This window comes from Triturus cristatus, chromosome 7 (genome assembly GCF_964204655.1).
Source record: "Triturus cristatus chromosome 7, aTriCri1.1, whole genome shotgun sequence".
Lineage (NCBI taxonomy): Eukaryota > Metazoa > Chordata > Amphibia > Caudata > Salamandridae > Triturus > Triturus cristatus.
This window is the reverse complement of record NC_140590.1, coordinates 1,783,195,772-1,783,216,894: the sequence shown is the minus strand read 5'-3', so window position 1 is coordinate 1,783,216,894 and position 21,123 is coordinate 1,783,195,772.

The following is a 21,123-nucleotide window of genomic DNA, read 5'->3' as shown; positions in this document are numbered from 1 at the left end:
AACACAGTAAACAGAATCGCAAACTATGAGTGTGGGGAATTCGCGATCCGTGTTTTCAAGTGTCATCTTGAATGCTTGTAGTTCCATTCGCTGATCAGTAAAATCTCCTAGAGATTGCATTTTTGTGACCATTGGTCTGAATTTGCCATCGCGCATATGATCTTTAACGATTGCGCATGCTGCACTGTAAGCTTGTTTACTCTCATTAGCAGGTTGTGCAGATCTGTCAGTATAAATTATAAATTCGTACTGATCCAGAGGGAGAATTTCAGTAAGCAGAGGACATTCGTGTTCGTATTGCAGGAATGCTTGTGTTTTCAAATAAGGATCAAAAACATATTCAGCATCAGTTGCAGCAAGAAAATTAACCCATTGTATCTATCTCGGATGTAATGCTTTTGCACTCGGAATGCTAGCTTTTGTAACTGCCTTTAAGGCTGGTACAGGAGTCACAACCACAATACGTTTCCCCTGTGCTAGGGCTCTTTCTTTTGCTACAGCGGTTTGAACTGCTGTCAGAATTTTTTCTGTAGAAGTGAATTTCAAGTGTGATTTGTATGAAATTGGTACTTTTTCACCTTCGTTAAAAGTTAAGTTGGTGAATCCGCATTGACCCGGAATAATTCGGATCACTAAGTTGCGTATGTTTACGCGTGTTTGCAAGTGATTTGTTGCTAACATGTCTGTTTGAAGTGAACGTAGAATTTCTGTGTGTCCTTGTGTCCATGTTGTGGTTTTGAAATCAGGTTTGATTAATTTGTAGAGAGGTTTAACCCTCTGTGTGTAGTTTAGAATATAAGTTCTTCCAAAATTCAGGAAACATAGAAGAGACTGTAAGTTTTTCAGCATTGTTGGAGGTTGGAGCAGCGCACACTTTTCTAAAAAGTTGGCAGCCAGGCTTTTGCCTTCACTTGAAAGTTCATATCCTAGGAAAAGGATGTTGAGATGGGCAATTCTGGACTTTCTAAAGTTGAATTTGTAACCCCCAGAGGCGAAGCCCAATATAATGGTGTTCACCCTGTTCAAGTGTCTGTCCAGGTCATCGTCTGTCAGATATATATCATCGACATATGACAATGCCTCGTCATCATAAATGTGTAGTAACTCTGTTACTCTTGCTGAGAATAACACTGGGCTGTTCTTGAATGCCTGTGGGAGTCGCCAAAATTGACGCTGGGTCCCCATTATTGAGAAAGCGGTCAAATATCTGCTTTCACGTGCAATATTTTGACAAAAGAAACCATTTGAAATGTCTAATGTGGTTTTGTACTTTTTACGCACAATGTTGTTCATTACTGCTGTACTATGTGCATTTTGCACTGCAAATGTTTTACAACATGAGTTCAGGTGTCTGTAATCCAAAACTAGACAATATGGATTGTCTGGTTTGGAGACAGGAAACAAAGGATTGTTCATTGATGAGGTGCATGTTTCAATCACCCCCTGGTATTCAAGTTGATCTAAGATCTCCCTGACCTGTTTTTTAGCTTCTTGCTAAATTGGATACTGTCTTTGTGCAGTTGGTTGATTTTTTAACTGGAATTTGTGGTGAGGTGAGTCCCCATCCCATCCTACATGATTCTTGTATAATGCTGGGGCCTGAGCCACTGCCCATTTCCTGGCATAAGTATATTTTGAATGTACTGGAACATAGTTGGAGAAAGCTGGCATAATGATGTCCTTGCCATGTGGGCACTCCCTGACAAATTCTGGTGGCCAGTCTCGTTCTGCTAGAAGTATATCATAACCCCTTGAAAGATGCTCCCAAAAGAGTGCTTTCACTTTTCTTGGTATGTCTCTCTCCATCCGGTGTGTTATTTCATATAACCTATGCGGAAAACTAACCCTGGTGTCTGCAGTTTCAATTTGAATGTCCTCATTCATGTCCACTGTCTCCCGAAGCCCCTTCAGGTTCTTGCGAGCTCCTGTAACTTCTGCTGCACTGTCCAACGTTGTCTGAGCCCATTCTCCGTTCTTGAGTTGCGTTCTCAGAATCCTCGACATGTCTGATCTTCAGACCTGCTACTTTTTTCTTGGAGAATTGAGGTTTTTGTTTATTTTTCTGAACGTGTTGATCGTCTTTGGACTTCATGAGTTCTTCTTTGTTCTCTGACCGTCCTCTTCTTTCGGATGTCTGTGATGATATCTGAAAGGTTGTAGAGGAACGTGTATCAGTATCGTGATACCTGTCAGGTTTTCTCAAATTATCCCTATTCCTGAGGTTGTACCTCCTTTCAGAGGGCTCCTTTTGAGGAGACCTACCTCGGGATTCAGAACGCTTCTCTTTGCAATGCTGTTTGCTATTTTCCCACTTCTTTTTAGAAGAGGTAGGAGTATTTTTAGGAAAGACCTTATCAGGACTTTCAGACAGTTGTGGTTTAACTGGTTTCCCTCCCAAACTGTCTCTGCCTAATTCTTCATATGATTTTTCAATTATTATGGCTCTTTCTTGTGGCTGTTCTGTTACATCGAAATCCCTTCGTTTCTGGCGGATTGCCACTGACGCTGCTTCTCCTTTAATATTAGATAATATTATTGTTAAGACCTGGTCGAAATTTTTAAGTAACTTCATACCTAAATTCAGAGCAGGCTCTGCCCCGTATTCGTTTTGAATCTGTTTCAGGACATCAGGTATTACCGCCATGGATGGAACACCATGTGTTTTTGTGTAGATTGCAGCAAAGACTGTGCCCCTAGTGGTGCAGTCTTCCAGATGTGGTGTGATCCCCATTGGTAAAAAGATTGTTAGAATTCTGTGTTTCTCATAAGGGCTAGTAATAGGAAATACTGCTTCGATTTGAGTAATTTTTTGAGCTATCCAGAATGGAATTTGTTCACGTTTCGTGCACATTTTACCCATGACTGCGTTTAAAGTCTGTGGAGTAATTTTTTGTGTATTCCCCTGATGAGGGGCTGGATTTTGAATGGTTAATGGTGGTTGGACTGTGAAAGTACTCATGACATATTGAACCAATTTCCTATATATTTTGATTACCTCCTTGAGTTGAGCAAGTAATTCTACGTCTGACATTTCTTCAATGTCAGGATGAGGTGTGTAGCCGGCTAAAATCGGCCATGTTGATCCTGGTCTACCTAGTGGACCGAGCCTGGTAATCAGAGATCATGCTCCTGGTATGTGAGTGGAATTTCAATATCCTCGAAATGAAAATATTCCTCAGGTGGTTCATCTTCTTTGTAGAAGTGAAACATATGTGTTACTGGATTTGATTCTGGGAATACTATCCATAAATAGAATACCTCTGTCTGGTGAGATTCATGAGCCTCTATCACAAAAACTATTCTACCACCTCTTGGTGTTAGGCCATGTTTTATAAGTTTTAGAGTGATGGCTCTCCTTAAATTTGAAGGGATGATTATAGCATCCTCGTCGGTTTCTTGAAAACCTGTACGATTAAAAGCTGCTGTGACTTGGTCAGCCGCAGCTCCACCAGTATCGGTGTTTGTGCCGTTTTCGGTCATTGTTTAATGAAAGTTTCAGCGCAAGTTTCAAGGGAACAAAGATAAGGTGCAAAATATTTTGGAACACTGTATCCTTCAACGTTGAACAAACCAAACAGCTAATACATAGGATTTTGTCCTACTCAGCCATGGCGGATATTATCCCTACCCACTCCAGACGTCTTATGGAGTATTATGAGCTGCATCACCACGCTAGCCGACGATTATGGGCAGGATTTCCTAACAAATGGTTCGGACTTTAGTAGGGACACGCTGATGTTTCTGCGTTGTGCGTGTTGATGCCGCTCTCTAGCATCTGGAGCTATTGGGCCCGATTCCTTGAATTTATAGTCCTCATTGTAGGACTGGATATGGTGCCCTTTTACTTAATGCAGTCCTGAGGAAGACCCCTGTGTAAGGTGCTAAACGACCTACAATGTACCTTGGGGTCGAAACGTCGACTATTTTTCACTTGAGCTAGTCCTATGGATCAACAGAGACTTTGGGCCTCATGTAGGTAGCCAAATACCGGTCGGTAACGGCCGAAATTCGGTAAATTTCCCGTTACCGACCGGTATTTAGTCAAGTGAGATGTAGGAGGCCAAAAACCAAAATTCGGTAAATATGAAGCGGTAAATACCGATTCATATTTACCGATTTCTAAAATACCGATTCATATTTACCGAATACATATTTTCCGAATCGGTAAATATGAAGTGGTAAATATGAAGTGGTAAAACGGAAAAAGACATGTAGGTAAATTCGGTAATTTAGAAATCCATGAAATTCGTTAATTAAGAGTCGGTAATTAACACAGATTCAAAGCAGGTGGTAATCTTCAACAGTGCATAAAAGAAATCCCAAAATGCATCAGCGTGGACAACATGGCCGCTCTGTATGTCATTGCAAGGCGCCTACATCTACAGGCAGCAGGTCTGAGGATATGGAGACGGGAGGAACGCATATACAGACAGCGCATCACACTCTTCCAACTGACTGAGGCTGAGATACATGAAAGGTACAGGCTACACCCACAAACCATCATGGACCTGATAAGGGACCTGCACCCACTCCTGGACCAGCCAACAAGAAGGGCGCATGCCATACCACCACATGTGCAGGTTCTCTGCAGCCTACATCTACTTGCTTCTGGAAGTTACCAGGTGGTGATAGCTGCGGTGGGCGGAGTATCCCAGAGTTGCCTGTCCCGTTTCTTCAGGAAGTTCCTGGATGCCATGATGCAGAGAATGCACCACTACATCAGCTTCCCAAACACACAGGCTGAACTGCAGAAAACTAAAACTGACTTTTATCACATGGCACAGTTCCCCCATGTCATCGGCTGTATTGATGGCACACACATCCCAATCTGCCTACCAGCTGCCACTGAGCACATCTACAGGAACAGAAAGTCCACCCACTCCATCAATGTGCAGGTAATCTGCGATGCAGGGAACATCATCACTGACATTGTTGCGAAGTTTCCTGGGAGCACCCACGACTCCTACATCTTCCAGAACAGTGGGATCTACATACGACTGCTTGCCAGAGAATTTGGAGAAGGATACCTGCTAGGTAAGTCAAAGTCACGCTCCCTAATACTTAGTGCAAATCATAGTGTATTGAGGCATGTGACTGATGGTTCCCTTTAACTCACCTAGGCGACAGTGCATATGCCGTGCGGTCATTCATTCTGACTCCCTACCTACACCCATCAACCCAGAGTGAGAGACGATATAATGTGGCACACAAATCTACACGAAATGTGGTGGAGCGCACGTTCGGACTATTGAAGAGCAGGTTCCGCTGCCTCCATAAAAGCGGAGGTGCACGCCAGTACACACCCATCATCTGTTGCAAGATCATTGCCACTTGTGCAATGCTGCACAACCTTGCCACAAAGAGAGGTACAGAGGTGGAACTAATAGATTTTGAGGACAATGATGATGAATCAGGTCAGCCAGAGGACAACGCTGCTGGAGTGCCAACAGCAACAGATGGGAGAGAGAGACGGGCAGAGATCACATGCAACTATTTCTGAGTAAGTAAGGGGACACAGTCAGTTGTTGTCTGTAATGACGTAGTTTAAATAATGCGCCACTATGCCACTAAACAAGGATAATGCCATTCTGGCAACATAGCTCATTCACAAGTGTGAAGTCCAGGGTTACGTCACCCAATAGTCTATTGCTACGCGGTGCAGCATCAAAGTTTGCGGCCACGCGCTACATTGTGGGATGGCACGGATTCAGCCTCCTCACTGGTGCCAGCCCCATGCCGCCTGCTGCTCCTGCGTGTTTCTGGGACGGGGGGTGTGATGCTGCTCCTGCTGCTGGTGTCCATGCTTTCAGCAGCATCCCCTGCACCACTTGTGGCCGCCTGACTGGTCAATAGGACCTCCAGGGCACTGGTGACCTGCACCATCCCCCTAGTGACGTCACTGCTGCAGAGTGTCAGGCCCTCCTGCATGTTCACTGAGCGCCGGCAGAGTAGTGATGTTGCAGTTGCCAGGCGGTTGAGTGCCCTGGTGTGCCTGTCTCCCCTCTGCCGTTCCCGGCACCTTGCATCTCTATCTGCGTCCAACTTGCTGCACAACAGCTGCATGGACTGTGACACGTCCCGCAGGCCCGCTGCCATGTCAGTAATCCCCGCCGCCATTGCGCAGATGTTCCTGTCCATGTGTTTGAATGTGGTTCTCAGTCCCCGCACATGCCGCTGTACTGAAATGACTGCCTTTGTTTGCAGGCGCTGTTGTTTTAACATGTTGGCCTCAAGGCCCCCAAAGACCCCATGGCTGTGATCGATTGGTGGTGGACTTTGCTCACGCGACCTGCGGCGCCGTCCTGCACCCGTGTCTTCTCCCTGTGAGGTGGAGGGCACAGTGGTATGTCTCCCATCCTGGGGCATAGTATTTGGCTCCGGGCCCCTGCTGTCATCAGATGATGTGTGTAACACGCGCAGCCTGGCAGCAGCACGCCTCCTCGACCTCACTATTGCAGGCGGTGATGTGGCCGGTGACTCCAGCATGAGTAGTGATGCTGGCTCAGGTACTGGGGATGCTGGCTCAGGTACTGGTGATGCTGGCTCAGGTACTGGGGATGCTGGCTCAGGTACTGGGGATGGTGGCTGTGGCAACGCTCTCTGGCCAGAACTTGTGCTGCCCGTAGCTGAACTGGCTTGACGGTGTGCCCCCTCTCCTGTGCCATGTGCAGTCCTGCGCGATGTTACGTCTGTGGACAGAAATGCAACATCAGCTCAGTGTACCTGAAGGCATGCATTGCAAGCTTGACAATAAATTGATGTAACACTCTCACATTGTCCTCTGTCTGCTTTAGGCTAATGTGTGTACCATGCATCATTGTTCTGTGCTATTCTGTTCATGGTGGGGGATCCCTGACTACATCTCCCATAATGCATTGCCTGTCTGCAGTAACACATGGACTGGAGTGGGATACTCATTTCACTATGGGGGATGTGGGATAGGGGTAGGGGGGCTACATTGCTGTGCATTCCTCTTACCTTGTTGGGTGGCCGCTCTGGCAGAGCTGTCGGCATCCCCAAGGCCCACGACACTCTCGGGCTCGATTGTCGACTGCACCAGCTCCTCCAGTTTGGTGAGGGCAGGTGCCCTGTTACTTCCACCTCCTGTCCGGCTGCCCTCATTCTGGATGTCCCCCATCTTCCTCTTAGTCACGATGCGCAGGTCGTACCAGCGTTTTTTTAGTACATCAATGTCCCTGTGGGTCACTCCCACAGCATTTACCTGCGCCTGGATTGCCAGCCAAATAGTGCGCTTCTCACACTCCGCCACTTGCAGGGATTGCCTCCCAAAAAGCTTCTGGTGCTGCTTCACCACCTCCTCCACTAGCACCTGGAGTTCCTTGGGGCTGAATTTCACCTTGCGCCTCCTTTCCCCTCCTGTCCTCTGGCTGGACATAGTGAAGTTTGATCTCAACAATCAGGCACTGGCTCCCTGCCTCTCCTCTGCACTCCCAGCCTCTCCTGAGTCTGTTGATTGAGTGCACCTGCCTGGGTGTGGCCACTTATTACTTGGGTGGGGTTTGGTTGCACATGATTGGCTGTTTCAAACAGTAATGTGATTTCGTTTTTCCGATTCGGTATTTTCCGATTCGGTATTTACCGAATCGGTAAATACCACCTCGGTATTTACCGATTCGCTAAATACCACCGCGGTATTTACCGATTCGGTAAATTCCGATTCTTGAATACCGAATGTTACCGATTCGGTAAATATTACCGAATTATTACCTACATATAACTTACCGATTCTTAAATACCGATTCGGTACGGTTCGGTATTTAAGAATCGGTAAATTTTATTTACCTACATGAGGCCCTTTGTGACTGTGTTTCCTTTGTATGGTCTAACTGTCAAGTTATATGAACAGTATATGTACTTTTGGCAAAAAATTGGGCCATAATTGAATTCTTTGGTCGCTTGAACCTGGCATTATTTGCTTGCACTATTTTTCTTAACACTCTTTTATCCTCACGGAAATCACCCACCCCCCTTCTTTTTCTTTCCCTGTTTTTCTGGGCACTTAATATGTATGCAATTGAATTTTGATGTATTTATTAATGCAATTCTTTGAATGTAGCAGTGTGATTAAATAACATTTGCTGCTTATCATACATTGTTGTCAATTTTGTATAACGTTTTTATTGTCTATTTAAATACTGTTAGCTGGGACCACTTTATAGTGTACTACTAGACAAGAATGAAAGCACGGACCAATGCAGGGGCCGTGACTCCCCCATTCGCACATGTTGCCCATTTAATGGGCCTTGAGTCACAGAGTGCATCCCTGCATCATGGCGGCACATATCAGAGCACAAACAAATCCCTGTTGTCACCTGTAGGCCACAAATGACAGCCAAAATGGAATGACATGGGATACATGTGAAACTCCGAAGAGTGGGATACCCTAACAACTTTGACACACAGAACTGGCAGTTAGAATACGTGACACCATAAACAGCCTCACTGCACAGAGGTGACACACCCACCATCCATCCACAAATCCCTCAATTGACAGCACAACATGTTGCACCCACACTTGTCTGAGTGAAGTGCCTGTACAGATGAGTGACATGCACGCAGGGAATGTGTATCGGAATGATTTTATTAGCACATGCAGTGCCTGTGACAGTCAACGTACTGCGCCATTACCGCAAAGGACCCATACAATAGAAGAAACTGTCAATGATGTAGTCCCTACGGGCTATTCCTGCTGCGGCTGCAGTGGGGTGTGGTCCACCTGCCTCATCTTCATCGTCCAGTGCTTCTGGCACTCAAATCCATGGGGCTCTGCTGCGTACACATATGTTGTGCAACACACAACATGCAACGATCATCTTACACACAAGGTCTGGGCTGTACAGGAGCTTTCTACCTGTGACATTCAGGCACCTGAAACGTGACATCAACACGCCAACTGTGCGCTCCACGATGCCCCTGGTGCATTTGTGGGCCAAATTGTACTGCCTCTGTGCCTGTGTGGGCTCAGAGGGGTGTCATCATCCAAGTGCAGAGTGCATATCCTTGGTCACCTGCGACAGTGCAGAGAGACATGAGTCACAACTACATACTGCATGATGTGTTGGCAGGCTCACTGGTTCATTTGCGTGTGATATGTGTGACTTTGTGATTCCTGTATGACATGTACTGCGTGTTGCAAATGAGCTGCATCACTGTGTACAATGGAGCCTCACTGCTGCACCTACCCCGAGCACATTCACTAGTGTGCACAGCGCGATCACATCACATCCACCCCTACGGCACACCATTGACATGCCTGTCTGTGCATGTCTACTGGCCAGAGTATGACACAGTCATGATGCTGTGCAGAATGTGGCTGTCCATGTGTGTGTAGGCCCATTGCAAGGACAGTGCTGGCACAGATGTAGAGCACCTGCCTGGGTGAACTTGACATGCAGTTGATGGTACATCTTTGGCTCATGCTGCGCTAATAGCGGCTCACACAACAGTTGGCATGTGTGATTCCTGAGTCTGAGTGAGCATGCCCTTCCCCATGTACCCCTTCGGCCGACCACACACACAGGGGACATGCCACAAAGCAACATTGTCGATGGCGTGATGGGTGGCGCAGACACTACAAAAGAGACAAACGCATCAGCCACATCCTTGGCAAGGCCCACACTGAACCACACCCAGATCCACGTGTGTAGGATCCACACCACTATGCACTTCTGTCGTACGTCGGGTCAGCCCACTCCGCTCATGCTTACAGGAGGGATGTAAAAAGCTACATTTCCAGGATCTTCCCCACTAGCTGGGGTGACATGGTTGCGTCCACTGTCCACTACACTCCATACACCAGCGGTGTATGTCGAAATGGATATGTGTGTGGTATGCATACTGAAGTCAGGCCAGCACATCCACGCCGCACTTGGCATTGTGTACATGCTTATTAAAGGGTCACTTGCCTCCTTCGCACATGCCTTGTTCCCACCTCTCCCCACAATCTGCTATTGTGTGGCTGATGTGCCATGCCCTTGGTGGCTCATGTACATGGCTAGCCCAGGTTACCACAGTAAGTTGTGCTGTCGTGTCTGGTTGGTGGGCATGTTGTTTGGCATGTTGCATGTGAGTTTGTAAGGTGGGCATTCCCAGAGTTGTGAGATGCACAATTGTGGAGTTGAGGTGTGTGGTGTGTTCATTTGGTACTTACCGACGAGCAGGACATTTCCGTAGGTGCCATCCTGGAAGTGCCGGTTGATGATGGACTGTCGGAAGATGTAGGAATCATGCACACTGCCTGGGTAGTTGGTGACGACATTGGTGAAGAGTTCCCGGTGGTCCACTATTGCCTGCACATTGATGGAATGCGTGTGCTTTCTGTTGCGGTAATTGTGTGCAGTGTCAGCAGGGGGCACAAGTAGGACGTGTGCAGTCAATTGCCCCCAACACGTGCCGGAATGCAGCTATGGCGTAGAAGCTTTGCTTGGTCTCCAGCTGTTCCTGCGCACTGTGTGGGAAGTAGAGGTACTGGATAACCAAGCTGATGATGGCGTCCAGGACAGGTTTGAGGAACTATGATAGGGCTGGCTGTGAGACCCCTCTGGCGGTTCTTAGTTGGAATGTCCCAGAGGCCAACAGGTGCAGCACAGCCAGCAGCTTTGTCTGAGGTGGGATGTTGGTTATCCGCAGTGTTGGTACCGTCAGCCTGTGGGTGACAATGTTCAGGATACGGAGGATGGTTGTCCTTTTGAGCCTGTAGTGGGCAATGACATACTCTGGTGTCATGTCTGTGAGGCTGGTGCATTTTCGGAAGGTCCGCGGTCTGTGTCTGAGCTGCCGCTGTGGTGGTCCGGGGGTGCGGGCGGTCTGGGGATGGTGGCGGGCCTGGGGGTGGTGGCGTTGGGTGTTGTGGGCCTGTTGGGGCTCCGAGCTGCATGATGAGTAGCTCCATGGCATCTGTTGTTCTTCACGTGTGGCTGTGGGCTGGGCTCCCTTTTGTGGTGCCGGCTGCCGTCCGCGTTTACACCAGGTCAGAGCAGGTGTTAATTTCCTGCTGCTAACGCGGCTAATTGCATGTTTTGTGGTTGTATCGCCGATGTGGCTGGTCGTTGAGAATGTTGTGGAGTGTTGTTGTCGCTGATTTTTGCATGGGTACGCTTACTCTGCATCTCATTAACGATAGTTGCGGGGGTCCTTTGTGGCGATGTTTTTTGCGGCTGCTATCGCAGGTAAACTGGTGCTATGGGCTGTTGGCACCAGCTTGTGAATGGGGAGATACATTTATCGCGACTTTGGCTGTGATAAAATGCCGTTAACTCGGCGAAAGCTCCCTGAGAATATGGCCCTACATGTGCAACACCGTGAGCCTTTTCGAGACAGTCACCTCGATAGCTCTGAGTAATGTTTGTGGAGAAGCTGCAGGTCTGGCAGCGCCCCACCTATTGGCAGTGGTTGCCCTGTAGGTTCATGAAAAGGAGGTTCCAAAGATTATTTAAGAAGTTTACAACTCTGTGGGTCATGATACCCTTGGTTCACGGACGATAAAACCACATCTAAAACCAAAAATTTGTGAATGAGTGTTCAGGAAAGAAAATGGACATGCTGGAAATTAAAAAGGGCAGGATCTCCCAAAATGATTAAATCTAGTAGTGGTAGATATAATCTCAGGGATTATGATAAAATCAGATAGTAAGATCAGTATCAATGATTGTTCTTCCCATTCTTTACAAGACTCTTGGCACTTTAAAAAGGCCAGAAAAAAGTGGATGGTCGGAGAATCATAGGGAATGGGAGAAAATCAAGAAAGAAATTCAAGAAGGACGTGAAACTGAAGTTAAAATAAAGAAGGAAGAGAAAGGTTCAGATTCAAAGACTCACTTTAAGAATGCGCAAGAGGCCGATCTAGTGAAAAAGCATTGCCTGCAAACTCTGAATACTTACGCAGAATGGAACTTTGGCAGTATGACTTCTAGACAGCACAGCAGAAGTGATGATAGTTCACCAGACTCTCAATTAGCAAGTGGTGGTCACTCCAACCAAATAAGACATATATATTGATACACTGGGTGGGCTTGTAATCCCTTCAGATATTGTTCATGTTGTATAAGTGCAAATTGGGGGTAATATAGCAACAACAATAAAAGCTATATGCCAGCCTCATTTATCAGATGATCATGATATCATTCTTCCAGAGGGTGGCTGGGCCATGGTTTTTGTAAGGGATGATCTCAAGGGGAGGAGCTGAAACTGAAAACATATTCCTTCTTAGTACCTGAAGAACTCAGGGAAAAATATGAAGTGTGGGCTCTGAAACAGGCTCCTGTGCTGTACTGATACCATGCAGGTCAGATAAAGAATCTGAAATAAAAGCTATTTTAGCTCAACTGCAATATCAAGGTATATTAATGTATTTTCATTCGACCATGAACATCCCACCTTTCCCGTTAGTGCCGCCTGATAATTCACAAAGAACAGATATAGATCATAGAAATTTAAATTCACATATGTGCACACACGTAGTAGAAATAATCATAGTACTTGAATAATGAGAAATTTAGTGAGGAAAAATATGAAAACTACCTGATTCCTAATACCTAACCTTGGCATATTCAGTGGTTTTCAATGCGCTCGTGCACGACTGCCATAAGGGTGTAAGAATAGCTGTTGACTTTTTGCAGCAAGAATATGGAGAACTTACAAGAAGATCTTGAGGATCTATAATTGTTTGACCATTTCTGAATTACTGGCAATGACTTAACTGAACACCTGACTACGCTGGACATGAAAGTGACCCTTTGAGCCAGACATGGGTAGAACATTAGTTTTAAGAAATTTCAAATTGTATATCTTAGTATGATTTTCTATGATCCAAGCTACCCAGCATGGTAGAGGTTTAGTATCTGACGTGCCACTTTACAGCCTCCAAACACACTAATGAAGTTACATGCCCTAATGGATTTTCTTAACTTAAGAAGAGCTTACTTGCCACATTAGGCAGAGTGAATGAAAGCCTTGTGTGGCCTACAATTTCTGGAACACAATGAATGTAAGCACACACACACTTCTAAAGTGGACTGCAGGCAAACATGACAGAGACTGAGGCCCAGATTTATAAATCTATCATCCAATGCAATCAGCTGAGCTGCGTGAAAGGGAGAGGGCAGGAATGTGCCATATTTAGCATGATATGGCAAATGTCTGCTCTTACTGCCTAGCACCAATGCAGGTGTCCCTGCACCTCAGTGGAACGGTGACTTAATTGCAGGTAGGATTGTTTTTGTTCACCTTCCTGCACAAAACCAATCCTCTGCTGTGTTTTCATCTTCATAAGTGTGCTGCAAAATGCATCACAATTAGAAAGAGAAAACAACCAGGAGACATACATATATTTCTTCTGTTGGGCCTCCCCTTGGAAGGTGCAGCATTTTGACACATACTGGAAGCCTTATTTACCAAAGCTTTAAAGGATGTGCAGTAATGCATTATTTGTCAACAGATTAAACACTCAACTGTTGCAATGACAGCATAGACTGTCCTTACTAGCTTTGATAATCACTTCAGTGTAATTTACCTTGACTATATTGGGCCGATCCCGGGTGTTAACTGATATAAATATATATTGGTTGTGATCGATTCATTCTACAGGTTCCTTTGGTACCTTAGGAGTCGATACGTACAGCCCAAGAAGAGTACCGCAACGCTGAAATCCTGATCCCCATTCTGGGGACCAAGAAGCATGCTGTGCCTCAAGATTCACGACCAAGGGCCACTTTCACTGAGTGAACCTGATGCTGCAGTTTCAACTATTGCGCCCTCTGCTGGGGTTTATTGTGAGCCTCCAACTGAATCAACATGAATTGAAATGATACCACTGCAAGCAAGTGTACAAAATAAAACTAACCTTAATGCAGATTTTTAAAGAAGGGGAATAATCATCTCTTTGCCAGTAAATCAATGGTACAGATGGATTCTTGCTTGCTGCTGGTTTCATGACAGATACCTTTTCCCAAGATGGTCATACATTGGGAATTTGGGTTCACGAGGTCTGTGATGGTGCCGGCAACATTGTCTTCAGTGTTGGAGGCAGTCAGTCAGATTCTTCGGTATCACAGTACCAGCACCAGTAAAAAAAGCTCCATGGTCCAATAAGAATGGCCTATTTTTGTATTAATTTGTATTGACTTCAGTGGGGCCAATCATCCTGATATACTTAATTGCTTCTTAGGGTTAACCCCCTCACGCCCAGCGACATTCACTCTTTAAACCATAATTTCTTAAAAATGGCTGAACAGACTTACACCAAAAAGAACGCCGAGAAAAGATCTAACTATTTGCTAAATTTGGTGTAATTCTCTTTAAATGTTTTTTGGTGTTGAAGGGCAAGGTTTTCCATTGGAATTAACATCGCAGTTACAATTTAAGGACCCCCTCTTTTTCTTGCCCACCCTTGACAGATCGGCATAAAGCTTTACATGAAAGAACCAAAGTTAATAAAACAATTTTTCAAAGTGCCTTGCAGATTCATCAATTGGCACCAAAGTTATTAAAAAAAACCCAAAAATGCTTAGTGACTCCACTTGTAAATCTGTTGAACACTCAAATGCATGGCAATCGCATGGGTGTTAGTGGATGTGTTCCAATGAATCCATATCAAGAACTGAACCTCTGGGCTGAGCCAGCAGATGAATAGTTTCAATCTAAGGGCTGGAAAAGACTGGTCAAAGAAGCCAGTTGCTGAAAGGGGGACCCAGAATGCCCTCTAAGCATACTGTATTCAGTAGGGCTGCCTAGACATGAGGCAACACCAATAGCAGAGAGCCTAAGGGCAACGTTGATCAACACATTGCACCTGTGCAAAGTCACCAAATTAATGGAAGCCAGCGCAAAGTGTTGGTTTTAGATGTATTTAACTTTTCACTGAAAAGTAATGAAAGTAACTCCTTGAGCTGCTTTTAACTACTGTGCGTCAAGTGGATGTACCAGCCCGTTCATGGGCACCCCTATGCAACCACCCATGGTTTTTGCTGCAGTGCTCTATATACTAACAGACAGGGCTTGGCCCCTATAAATATACACCAATTTGAAGCAGTCACTAAATAGGAGAAAACTGTTATTTTTCAAACGTTTCCAACTTTGCATGGGGGCTGTCTGTATAGGACACGCACAAAGTGAGAGAAGCTTTTAAGTTAGTCTAAGTATTGTTTATTTGTAGTGGATGAATACCCTTCTAGTTCAAAACTTATGCTAGACTCACCCAAGCACACCTGTGCACAACAGTGCAATGGTGTGTGTGGTGCTAGAAGCCATAAAGTGTGCAAGCAATAGGGGAGAGAGTAGAAACACCATGTCTTATTATAAATGGGCTTTCCTGCTCTCGCCTTTCCATGCAGTGCCATACACGCCAACATGCCCGATTCAGGAGAGAGGCTCACAATTGTTTATGCCAAAAATGGCTTTATTTGAGCTGTTTCCCACCTAAATATGAGTTGGCTTTAATGTACGTTAATGGCAAAAATAAAGTCCCGGGATTTCATTTCCAAAATCCCAATTTCTACTTTGAGTATGTTGACAGGTATGCAATGCAGTGCAGCAACACTGGTTGTGTGAATAATATTGCATTTGCCCTTAAAAACATTGCTCCTAAACTTACTGTACAAGGACAACAGTGGCACATAAAACCAGCAACACAGGAGAAGCAGTACAGAGGTGTGCATAACCAGTGACAGTGAAGAAGGACCACAATGGCACATACATCATGATGTTTCTCCTCTCACCACAACAATCTATGGCACTACCCATGAAACACAGTAGATTTTACTGGTTTGTAAATCACAGACTAAATAAAATGCAACTTATTTTTTACATGAACATAAAATTATGTTTTTGAAGTTTCATATATACTACAAAATACGATCATGTCATAGTTAGTTTAAACAATAATAGCCATAGTTATGTTAAAGCAGATCCATATAAAAGCAATGTGTAGGATTTCCTAAAGCTGAGCTTAAATATAATGGAGGTGTTTGTGGTGCTCTGGAGTAATCGTTGAAGGCTAAGGAACTTAGCCAGGTAGAGCAAAATGAAGCATAAAGGTCATATAGGTGGAAATGATTTCATTATCAATCAAACCTGCTAGTGCATTGCTCTCTATAAAAAAATACTCAAATCTGATGCACCAAACATCCCATGACCCAGTACATACTGGGCAGTTTCCTTTGATCAATACTGGCAGATTATACCGACTGAAATTTAAGGCAAAGAGATGCATGACTGTTTTTTTAGCCTTTGCAAAGATGTGTGAAAAACACACTTTGCCACATCTTGCTGGAAATTGCACACTGTTGAAACTATTTGGGATTGTATATCCTTATCTAACACTACCAAATGGCTCGGCATGAAATGTTTTTTACTGAAACAATTAAGGCCCAAAGTAACTCAGCCTGCAGTGTAGTTAAAGCTAGGTTAATACATTCATATACCTGGGTGTTATGTGGATCACCAAGATAATTTACAATTATTAGTAAATTACACATGTAAGTTTGCTCATTATACTTTTGATTAACTTTACTCCTTTGCCTACTCATCATTTACAAGTGTGAAGTTACTCAAATATGCAGACTTACATAGTTTCAACCCTGAAAGGGGGGTTGAGCACAATTCTGAAGTGTATGTTACTACTGCAAAAAATTAACAATAGCAGGTCCTGCACTATGCATGGCAATCTACTAGTTGTGCAACACCCACCCTTAGACAATAATGAAGGTAAGAACTTAAAACAAGACCCCATATGAAATAATGTTAATTTAAATCACATTATTTAAAATAGTTAAATTATAAGTACTTATACCTCAAGATAAATAAGAATAAAACAACTTTATTATCTATGATTTTTTTTAAATGTATGTAGGTTACTTTTTATTAATATGTAACTAAATTAGGTCAGCACCTTAAGAGCTTCAAATCCTAAATTATATGGATACTGCACAAAACATATTAAATTTTAAACCTGACTCACTTGGAGGCAACTGCTCGAGGTCCTATCTTACCTGCTGGCTGATTGCGAGGGCTGGTGGGTCCTCGTTGCTGTGTGGCCCTTTCCCCTCTTTCCGCTGTGGTGGTGTGTGCGGAGACGGTGCTGAGAAGGGTGCAGCGGGACTGCATCCCCCAGGCTCCTTTGCCCTTTGACTTTGAACCCGGAAGTGGCATTTCGCGCCCGAAGGCGCTTTAAAAATAACTCCGCCCTCCGCATCGCGGGACCGCGCGCGGGCAGCGCCGGGAGAAGCCCGGGACAAGGGCGGGACCGTCTGTGGCCGTCCGGGGCCGGAGGAGGCCGGGCTGGGCCACCCCTCGTTTACCCTTGCTAAGACTTGTCTTCAGACACTGGCCCGGTGTTACGATATTGAGCCTTTCTGAGCCTCCAAGACAACAACTCCACTGACGTCACCATGCCAAAATGGAAATCTGGAGACAAGGTAGTGGGCACTCTGGACGCTTTCTTAGTACGTGCTGAATCAGTGTTGATACATGAAATTGAGGCCACAGAGAGAAGATTATCATTGGATCCTAGGCTGTTGGGAGGGGGGGCCACTTCCAATACTCCACTTTACGCCCCCAGCCCGTTAAGGACAACAAATGACTCCCTTGACCAGTCCCTGACTCCTGCTAACAGCGCTGCTCCAACCTTGTCTGTATCTCCCCCCGCCATTACCACCCAGATCAACCAGAGCAGCTCTGTAAGGGCCAAGATAAGGGGAACGAAAGTTTCAGGGAAAACTGTCAAGGACCAACACAAAAAGGCTAAGAAGGGCTGCTATACACCTAAAATCACTAGATCTAAAACTAAAGCCTCTGCCACATCCGCTACTAACGATCTGGCCAACACTCCTGCCCTAGATGACTCTAATATCTCCTTGAATGAAGTAATAGCTAGCGACCCAGCAGTGGCAAATCCTTTATTAACTATTAGGGATTTTACCTCCATTTTAGAAGAAAAGCTAGCTACCATTCTGGAGCCACTATGCAAACGCCTTGACACGGTAGTCCATAGGTTAGATAAAATAGAGGAGGCCTGTGCTTGTGCAGCAGAAGCGGCCACGCTTAAATCTCGCACCCAGGCAGCTGCAGGGGCGCCCTTATCCTTGCCACCCGCCAAGGGAAATTGTGATAATCAGACTAGAGACACTCCTTCTCTAGACCGAATGGGGGGTGTGGGAGATCAAGAGGGGGTAGTTAGGGCAAAAATACCGCCATCCATACCCATCATGGTAGCATCATCGAACAACGGAACTTCGACTCTTATGAAGACTCGAGGACAGGCTACCAATAACATGACAGGTGACCGTCCTAGGTGCCCCTTTCTTCACCTGCCACCCCAAGCAACCCCATATACTGTTATCTTGGCAAACGTGCCCATATTACCACACAATTCACAAGAGCACTGGACGTCTCTTAAGAACAAAGCCCTGCACTATTTGAACAAAATGACTAATATAGGCAATAGGCTATACAGGGACTTTAAAATGGTTAGAAGGATAGATTGGGTTGGTCACTCTGAAAAATCTATCGCTGGGGACTGTGTGGTTCTAAGCTTTAGGTCTCCGGAACTGGTTTATGATATCCTCGATTCCGCTGGATATGTATCAAGCGATTGGTCATCAATCTGTTTATTGCCATTATGGTATTTCTATAAACAGGACACAGTAAGACATCATATAAATGATCAAACCCTTAGGGGAGCAACTTCAGGCCCTGAGCATCGATTTGTATCCAAAAATCGTTTCGAGGCACTGTCTTCCCTCGAAGACATAGATTGACAAAGAACGGGTGGCTCAGGAGTTCATATGGAAGGTGTAGTCATCACCACCGTAGAGGCTCTAACAAGCAACCAATCTCCACGCCCAAAGCCTGATGCTCAACCTAGGGCAATTCATTCATCACAAATAAGCCCTGATAGACACCCTGTTGTGCATCCAAATGCTGCCGGGAATTCAACTAACCTAGTCCCAAGTGATTCCATGGCCATTGCCTCTTCGAATATTGCCGGCCTGGAATCCAAGGTTGCCATAGTTGACTGGGTAACCCTAGTTAATGAAGTGGATATATGGGCTTTCCAGGAAACATGGGCCGTAGAGAATATATATAATGTTGGATACCTGAATTTCTCAAGACCCGCGAGAAAGGGGCCTAGGGGTAGACCGGTAGGGGGCCTGACATTTTGGGTCAGACAAACTCATGGGGTTTCTATCGAAGAAATTCCTATTGACAACCCGGACATCCTGGCAATCAAACTTAAATTCCAGAATGGGCCAACACTATCCTTAGTTAATGTATATGCTAGGGGACAAGCGGGTGGAAAGAGCTCCCAGACCATTACAGTACTGGAATCCCTTCTTGCAGAAGGCTCCATCAAAAACAATCTGATCATCCTAGGGGATTTCAATACATGTTTTGAACCCCTGGATGGCGATGATGGTAGGCTGAGCGAGGAGGAGGATGCCCTTTGGGGCGTCCCCTTGTTAACCTCCCAACCTATAAACAAATGGACAGAGGTAGCGCTACAGCTCAAAGGGATGTGCCTGGAACGGGGCCTTAGGGCAGTGAACGGCAGAACAAAATCTGATGCCCAGGGAGCACCGACCTTTAATAATGGTCGAACGAAAAGCAGAATTGACCACATTCTAGTCAACTTGGAAATCTGGTACATCGTGTCTGACATGGTTATACAAGCTAGGCCAGAAAGCGATCATAATCCACTGATTTTGACAGTGGATATCCAGAGATACGCACAACTGATTAGAGAAAATTTAACAAAAAGTGGTGTCCCATTAATAATTGGCAATGACTTTAGGCGGGTCAAATGGGACAAGGTGGCACTGGACGAGTCCAAGGTGCTAGGAGTAAGGGCTTTGATAACAAGTGCATTGGGCGAAATAAACACCTGTAACACACAAGAGTCCCTTAATGATAAATTGCCAAAAATCCACTCGGACCTTATAAATAGGCTTAAGACCGACTTTATCAACACAAAACCCATGGGGTGTAATAAGAAACATGAGCCCATTACATGGTACAACGCTCACTGTAGGTCCACCCATAAAGCCCTCTAGTCTGCTATTAAATCTAGGTCCTATGTACTGATCAAGCAGGCACAGATAAAGTATAAATCCACCTTAAAACAAGCAAAAAAAGAGTGGGATGAGGGTCGCTGGAAGGACCTGCTGGAAGCCTGTAAAGGTAGGAATATGTTCCACTTTTGGGACTTAATAAGGCGGGGAGATGGACGAAGGCCTCTAATCCCAAACAACAATGTGGAACCTGACAGTTGGGTTGCCCACTTCAAGGCACAATATCAACAGGGCCCAGTACGAACTCCTAGTCCAACTATCTTACAAATAAATGTAGAGGTCCCATTAAGATTTAGCACCAAGGAGATTGAAGTGGTTCTGAAAAACATACCTAGTGGCAAAGCCCCCGGTCCAGACTGCATTCCCGCAGACCTGTTTAGACAGGATAAGGAACTTTGGGTTCCCTACATTACTAACCTAATGAATTCCCTGGCTAGGGGAACTCCCTTCCCCGAATCCTGGTCGGGCCCTGAAATAATACCGATCTTTAAAAAAGGAGACCGTGCTGCACCAGGGACTTACAGGCCAATTAGCCTTATTGACGCACTGCAAAAAATTATTGCTCGTGTCATTTTAGGTAGAATACTCAGCTGGATTGAGGATAACAAGATTTTATCTATCCTCCAAGTTGGGTTCCGGGCACGCATGGGGACACTGGATCAGGTTTTTAAATTTGTTTTAATCTACTGGAAGGAGGTCCTGTTGGGTAAGGGCCTCATTTTTGCAGCTTTTGTGGACCTAAAATCCGCATTCGATCTTGTCCCAAGACTCAAATTATGGGAAGTTTTACTAAGGCTAGGGATGCCCAGGGAGTTAGTTGACTTTGTGGTTAAGCTCCACAGTTCCAACTATGCCCAGGTCCGGTGGGGGGAACCAGGCGAAGTCACTAAAAGATTTAAGGTCGAGAAGGGAGTCCGGCAGGGGTGTGTCCTGGCACCTACACTGTTCTCGTTGTTTATTAATGGGGTAGTACACTACTTTGAGGACCACCCCACTGACGCACCAAAATTAGACGGACAAAGGGTACCTCTACTCATGT